The sequence below is a fragment of the Rhincodon typus genome, chromosome 1 (genome assembly GCF_021869965.1).
Source record: "Rhincodon typus isolate 14 chromosome 1, sRhiTyp1.1, whole genome shotgun sequence".
Classification (NCBI taxonomy): domain Eukaryota; kingdom Metazoa; phylum Chordata; class Chondrichthyes; order Orectolobiformes; family Rhincodontidae; genus Rhincodon; species Rhincodon typus.
The window spans coordinates 51478283-51486234 of record NC_063332.1 but is presented as its reverse complement, the minus strand read 5'-3'; the positions used below and the strand labels follow the sequence as shown (position 1 = coordinate 51486234).

At 39.4% G+C, this 7952-nt stretch overlaps 1 long non-coding RNA gene across 1 annotated transcript in view; it reads left to right on the top strand.

The window, feature by feature from the left end:
- The first annotated feature begins 538 nt into the window (after positions 1-538).
- Positions 539-7952, top strand: part of LOC125486470 — an 18158-nt gene continuing 10744 nt past the window's right edge. Inside the window, exons 1-2 of the long non-coding RNA XR_007265136.1 lie at positions 539-782; positions 6037-6135. This is a non-coding gene — a long non-coding RNA (uncharacterized LOC125486470). The remainder of the gene's footprint in view (positions 783-6036; positions 6136-7952) is intronic.

The following is a 7952-nucleotide window of genomic DNA, read 5'->3' as shown; positions in this document are numbered from 1 at the left end:
GTTTCAGTGTCTCCTGTCAATTGACACAACTCATAAATTAGCAGTGAGAAAAATACCAAGGTTGCAAAGCTGATTGGTGGGAGGAATGGTTTGAAGCATAGATATTCTGAGAACCTCCAATTTGAGAATACAGATTAAGGTACAATCTGCCTGTATAGCATGCAAAACAACACTTTTCTCTGTACCTTTGTACATGTGACAACAATAAATCAATGAATTAAACAATCAATCAATTAATCACTAGTTGTCTTCATCCAGGTACACATACTGAGGCTAAATGTTGCAAAACTACCTGCAGAAATGATATAAAAATAGCTCTGCATCACTGAGAACTCTACATCTGTCAAGGGACACATGCTGAGGTATGCTTATCAGGAGCAAGGCACTTGTTTGGAAATTAGTGTTTGCATCAGACATTGCTAGCCAATAACTAAATTTCATGGAAGGGGTTGTTATAAAAGTTGATTATTAACCCTAGTTAGTGACTAAAGCAATTGTCACAGGGTTAAGAATTGATGGAAGAATCCAGTATTAGAGATCGACGAATCTAATACAAACAGGATTGCCAGGGCTAAAGTAATGGTCTTAACGGGGAATGAATAGAAAACGTAGAGCTGCTTAGCCCCTGAAGAATCCTTCAGTCAGTGATAATCTAGCTTGGGAGAATCAGTATTAAACTACAATCATAGTTATTCTAGGAAAGCTCCGGTCTTGGTTTGAAATCTCTTTTAACCAGAAGAGGGATTCTCAGCAGGCAGCTTTGACATTTGCAGCTTCAGCAGGTAAGGCAGAATGGAAATTTCAGTAGCTAAGGTGGATTGTGTAATTGTGAGTGGGAGAAGGATCCGCAACGGTTAAAGTCCTAAAGATGCAAAGATGATTGCATTTTTGATTCAGGCCCATCCTTGTCCTTTTCAATAGCAAGTTCTGAGGAAGGGTCAATCGACCCGAAACGTTAAGTCTTATTTTTCTCCATAGATGCTGTCAGACCTGCTGAGATTTTCCAGCAATTTATATTTATATTTCTGAATTGAGATTCTCTGGTCTCTAATATTGGGTTCTTACAACAATCGTGAGTCTGATGGAGTTATGATCACTGTTTGCAAAATGCTCTCCCATTGATACTTCAACCATTTACTTGTCTTCCTGACCTAAAATGAAGCCCAGAATTACCCCCTCTCTTGTAGGACCTTCTACATAAGAGTTTAAAAAACTCTTCTGAATGCATTTACAAATTCAGCTTCACCTAAATTTCTCACACTGAGTACTCAAATTAATATTTGAGAAATTTAAATATCCCACTACCACCAGCCTGTTACTTTTACACTTCTCTGAAATTTGCCATCATATCTGCTCTTCTATTTCTCTCTGACTGTTAGCGAGTCCATTGTACAATTCCTGTAATGTGACTGCCCCTTTTGGTTTAAAATCCCACATTGAGACTGACAGCAAATGCAAGAGACCATGTGATCCAAGGAATTTTGGCTAATTGGACCCAGAATTGGTTGGTATCAGGAAACAGAGAGTCATGGTGTTTTTGTGACTAGAAGCCGATTTCTACTGGGCTGCCACAGGGATCATTATCGGGGCTTTTGCTATTTGTGGTATTTGTCAATGATGTAGACTTGAATGTAGGGGGGTTGATCAGTTAATTCATAGATGATATGAAAATTGATTGCACAGTTAATAGGTGGATAGCATTAGATCACAGTAGGTGAGATAGATGGGCTTGTCAGATGGGCTGATTAGTGGTGCATGGAGGTAAATCCAGATAAGTGCGAGGTGACGCACTTGACCAGGACAAACAAGGCAAGAAAATACCTGATGAATGGAAGGATCCTGGGAACCACCAGGATCAAAGATACTTTGGTGTGTACGTCCACTGGTCCCTTAAGGTCGCGGGACAGGTAGATCTAGTGGTTCAGAAGGCATGTGCGCTATTGCCTTTCTTGATAGAGGCATAGAATTTAAGAATAGGGAGGTTATTCTGGAACTGTATAAATTGTTAGATTACAACTAGGTTATTCTGTGTAGTTCTGGAATCCACATTATAGGAGGGATGTAATCACACTGGAGGGGGAGCAGTGAAGATTTAGCAGAGAGTTTGGATAGACTGGTGCTGTTTTCCTTGGAGCAATGGAGAAGAGGCGAGGGAGGACATGATTGAGGTGTATAAAATTATGAGGGACATAAATCGGGACATGGATAAATATAGACAGAAAGGAACTTTTTCTGTTACTGAGGGTTTAATGACAGGGGGCATAGATTTAAGGTAATGGCAACAGGTTTGGAAGGGATGTGAGGACAAATCTGGAATCTGGAACTCACAGTCTGAAAGGGTGGCAGAGGTAGAAACCCTCATAACATTTAAGAAATATTTAAATATACACTTGCAATGCCAAGACACACAAGACTGTGAGCCAAGTGCTGGAAAATGGGATCAGAATAGTTCAGGGTTTCTTTTTGACTGATGTATACTTGATGGACTCAATGGCCTTTTTCTGTGTTGTAGGCTTCTACGATTTTTGATTCTGTTTCTATGTTAGATTTGAATTGGCTGAGAGATTAGATACAAGGAACCAAGAAGAGATGTCCCATTGACTACAAGAACCCACAAGAACGACAAAACATATGTTGAACTTAGGCAGTATGCCATGCCTTGACTCATGAAACCTAAAGTATCAATCTTTAGTATTTTGTTAGTTTGCAATCTAAAATTGGGGATTTTTCTTTTCTGCCAATATGGTTACTCTTCAGCAAAATATTTCTTACTCTGGAATATAGCATATACTCCAAATCTCACATGTTAGAAGAAAACACAACAGGATGAGAAATAAAAAGGTAAGTTTCTTCAAGGGCAAGTTGAAAAATAAAAGAAAGGTAGTTTTTTTCAAGTTTTGCCTGATCATCAGCCTTCGCTTAGGGATGAGGTATGGAAAACAGTAAGTTAAACCAGTTTGTGTGACAGTAATGTAAAAGCTTAGACACTGGACATTTCATGGACCTAGACATCATTAAGATGAGTTGACATGGTTAATTAGAACTGATAGTAGGTGCAATCCGTCATGGATAATGGATATCCTAAATTAGAAGAATTACCAAAGCATACACAGAGAGATCCAAGGATTACATAATGAAATGCTAAAGAAAGTAGACTTGCGAACCCTTAGAGCAAGTAATGCAGTTTATTCAGAAACAGTTGGACCAAGGAAAAATTAGAACAGACAAGATTGATTCCACATGCATCTTTTTATTGTGTAGAAGGAGGTGAAGTGCACTGTTGAGGGGTAAAAGAAGAGAATGAGAAACTAAAAACAGTGCAGAATTTAGCAAAGGAAGTGACACATTCATCAGTGGTGTTACAGTAACACAACATTATGACTTTACAGTTGCAGGAGGTTAAACCAATTGTTGAAATAGGATTAGAAGGAAAACAAAGGTCTCAGACAGGCATTGGAGAATGCATTCCAGGAATCAATTAAATGTTCTTCCAGGGAGACAGATCATAGATCATAGAAAGTCGAGGTTGAGTAGTTGAACAAAAAGCTAGAAAGCAGGTGATTGTTTCAGAGATGAATAGTATATCCAGAACATAGTTGATAAAACTCACGTTTGTAAGGTAATAGAGATAGTACAGAGATAAAGAGGCTTTTGTTTTCCTTCAGTGGCTTTATTTCCAGTATCCGTAGAACAGACACAGCAATGACATAAATGCTATGGAGCAAGGGCACAGAATGAATGTGGACAGCTCGACACTGAATGCCTTAAAGGTGTGTGTTCTTCAGGGACTTATTGAATGGCATTATATACATCGTATCAGTATTTCAGGCTGCGATACCCAAAGTTAGAGGACGAGAATCAGAAGACAATGATTCTTGCAGCTTGCAATTCAGTATTTAAGATGGGAATTCATCCTGGTTTCTATTAAAGAATAGCAAATTTAATATTTAAAGCAGTTCTTAAAGGGATGGATAGACATTGAGTAAATGGACATTAATGAAAAGATGGGGGCTTGTCACCAAGGATAAAAGAAACATTCAAGAACATTTGCCCTGTGTGTTTTTACATCTTATCACCAGACAGTCTCCTCCCGCAGTGACAGGCAGGTCTTGAGCATGTACTTTCTGAGCACTTGCCTTAAGCAAACCATAGGCTAGGAGTACCACAGCGTGCAATTTTCCTCCTGACTCCCTAAAGCCTGTCCACCATCTACAAGGCACATGTCAGAAGTATGATGGAATACTCCTAAAGTGCCTTTAATTTAGGCCTTTCAGCCCATCTGATTGGCAATGGTAGTCTACCAGACTGCCCTCCTGACTTGATATCTGGAAGACCTCCTCCAAGCCCAATGGCTCAGGCCACCTATTCTAATAACCTCTTCCTTTCCTCAATGATGATCCACAACCTTCGTTGGGGGGCCTCCAGCCCAACTTTGGTAGCCATGAGACCTTTCCCTCCATTCTGTAGCCTCCTCTGCTGTAACTGTCCCTGGTCTACTGCAAACCTGCTTTGGTACTACTGGATCTGACGAGATGCTATCTTTCTGAATGGTCTGTGGCACCTCATGGAGGTAGGATTTCCATGCTTAAAGGGGTGGAAAGACCAAAATCAGGCAATCAACAAAGATTTGATGGTCAAAGCCTTGAATCAAAGCTTCATGAAATGGTCACAAATGGGTTGCCTCTGGCTTTCTGGCTGGTGGATGGAGGCAATGTCACAGACATTAAATTCAGCCCATATCTTCAAAATGTTCACTTCCATAACATCACATAAGGCCCAGCTGCTGCTGAAACTCTCATATATAACAATGCCACCATCGATGATGTCCTGCAGGATAGGCTTTTGAGCTCCACATTTCATAAACATTATGGATCATTCTGCCGCCAACCCCTGGTCAGCTATGATTCGTGTCTTTAATAAAGTACATTCACTCCCAATCCCCAAATTTCAGATACCCATTTAAAACATTCTGTCCCAGTCCTGACAAATAATCTAATGATGTAGAATGTGGAATGAGTCCAAATAAAATCAATGTTGTATTACATGGTGTGATTGAATTGAATCTATCATCAAAGGCCCATGTAAGTATTAATCTGCATATACTTTATGCTCCAAATTGCTGTGCTCTGTCCCGGGTGCTTTACAAGTAGTTCCAAATGGTGCTAATATGTTTGAGTTAGCAAATGAAGAGGCTGCAGAGGAAATTTACTGGAATAGTACCAGAGTTGAGAGATTTCAGTTAAATTAGGGAATCGAGAATGTGGGATTATTCTCAGCTGGAAATTTAATGCAGCCCTCAAAATAGTAAGTGGATTTGATAAGGATAAATTCCATTGGCAGGAATACTGTTAACTAAAGAATACCAGACACAAAATAATTCAACAAAAATCCAGTAAGAATGAAGAGAATTTCTTTTGTGCAGCCAGGTCTGGAATGTATTGTCTGATAAGGAGAAAGTAAACTCAGTCATAATGTTCAAAAGCGTATTAGATAAACACAATACTTTATTTTAAAAGGCTTGGTATAAACAAGGTGGGTCAAATGGCCTTCTTCTGTACTATAATATTGTGTGATCCAATCATGTTATAATTATATTATAAAATGTGCAATTGTAAAATGCTACAGCTTTTAGAAAGACCATATATGTCTGTAACTCTAACTTGGTCATTTCTGCGTAACAGAATATTAAAACATTAACTCCAACACTGCCAATGAAATATTATGAAGACCATAGGATTTATATCATTACTGAATGGCGCAAGTTGATTTATTGACAGCTTTTTTACCTTTGGCACTCTGCTTGAGATGAATGAAATTTAATTTGCCAACAATGTTCTCTGCACTGGATCCGCACAGGATCATTTCCGAAATGCATGTTAGCAGTTACAACTACCTCCGTTGTTAACATCAATCTAATAAAACAAAATAATTCTAGAATTTAACATCCACTCAGGAAAGATTAGAATGAGACAGGGAAACATTATTCAGGTAAAGTTTAACAACAGCAACTTACATTGTGTCTAATTGTTTTTGCAGATTTGCGGGATATGAACATTGCCAATAACAAGCAGCATTTCATGTTCATCCTTAATTGCCTTCAAACTGATTGGCTTGCTGGCTTATTCCAGACAATGGGTAAGAGTCAACTACAATGAGTCATTGAGTCAATCGCATTGCCAGAGCAGGCAAGGAGATCAGATTTCCTTGTCTAAATCAGATGGATTTTTATGACAATAGCCAATGTTTTCATACTCACCATTACTGGTGACCCCAGATTTAATTCAATGCAAATTTCACCATCTATCATGGTGGGATTCCTGGAACACTAACCTGGATAACGTCCATATTACTACTATGTTACTGCCTCCCCTACACTTATGTCAAAAGAAAGGCAGCAGTGAAACAACAACAAAATTACACACACCATCCTGTGTAATTGGGACCTGTCTTCTGCTCAAAATGTTTAACAAATGAATGAACAAGGAGCAGGAGTAAAGCATTCAGCCCCTCAAGTCTGCTCCACAATTTGATAAAATTGCAGCTTATCTGATTATAACTCCAAATCCAAATTCTTGTTTGTGTTTAATAACCTTTCTACTCCTTTCTTACCAAGAATCTATCCACCTCTGATTTAATCCGATTCTAGTCCATTTGACCAGCAGATGAACTCACCACTCGACAGATATCTGAAAGTCTGGCATCCCTTGTGCCATCTTTAGTAGATTACTGGGCATCCAGATAAGCATTGGCCACGTGGCATTGGACCCATCAGCAACTTAATGGCAGAGCAGTCATAAGGCCACACTACTCATGGCACACGGCCGGCATGCTAACAATCCCTCACACATACAATCTCATTCTCTGTTTAGCTTGCAGCACCCAACACAACTGACCTTTCTCATGCACAAGGAGACTTCCTCCTCCATAATATCCTTGACCTCCTCAGAAGACTGGTCCCATTTCCCCAACACCTCAACACCTATCACATCATCTCGTCACCAGCTCCAATAGCGCAGAGAACAGACAGTAGATTTAAATCTCCCACGATTATTATCAGGCATTTCAAACAAGCTCCTATGACGCCTTCCTTTATCCTTCCCCCTGCTCTTGTTAAATTCTCAGTATCCTTCACTATTCAGGTCCCAGTCCATGTCTGTATAATGGCGACCATATCATACCTAATCATTTATTTTTGTGCTCTCAGTTCATCTGTTTTTCTTTGAATGTAGTGCTCATTGAGATACAGAGGCTTTACTTTTATCTCATGATTCTATTTGTAATATATAGTCTTTTGACTTATCTGTTTTCTATAATTTTCCATATCTTTCTGTCTTGGCTTGACTCTATTCTTTAATTCTCTACATTTTCCCACATTAGATTCCTTCTCTTACTATCTTAAAATCCTCTCTATTTCCCTTGTTATGTGATTTACATGAATGAAGACTCCAGCTGGTTTGAAGTGGAGAGCGTCCCATTGGTACAGATCCCACTTTCCCCAGTACAAGTGGCAGTGTCCACAACCCAAGCTTTGGGTTTGGGTCATGCATTCACCCTTCTAATCAGTTTTCTTATTCCAGTTTGTACATTGTACAGGTAATGATGCAGATATTATGATCTTTGATGGTCTACTTCTAAATTTGGCGTGAAGCTCTTCATACAGACTATGTAGGACTCCCTTAGAACATAGAACATAGAACATTACAGCGCAGTACAGGCCCTTTGGCCCTCGATGTTGCGCTGACCTGTGAAACCAATCTGAAGCCCATCTAACCTAAACTATTCCATTATCATCCATATGTTTATCCAATGACCATTTAAATGCCCTTAAAGTGGGCGAGTCTACTATTTTTGCAGGCAGGGCATTCCACGCCCTTACTACTCTCTGAGTAAAGAACCTACCTCTGACATCTGTCCTATATCTATCACCCCTCAATTTAAAGCTATGTCCCCTC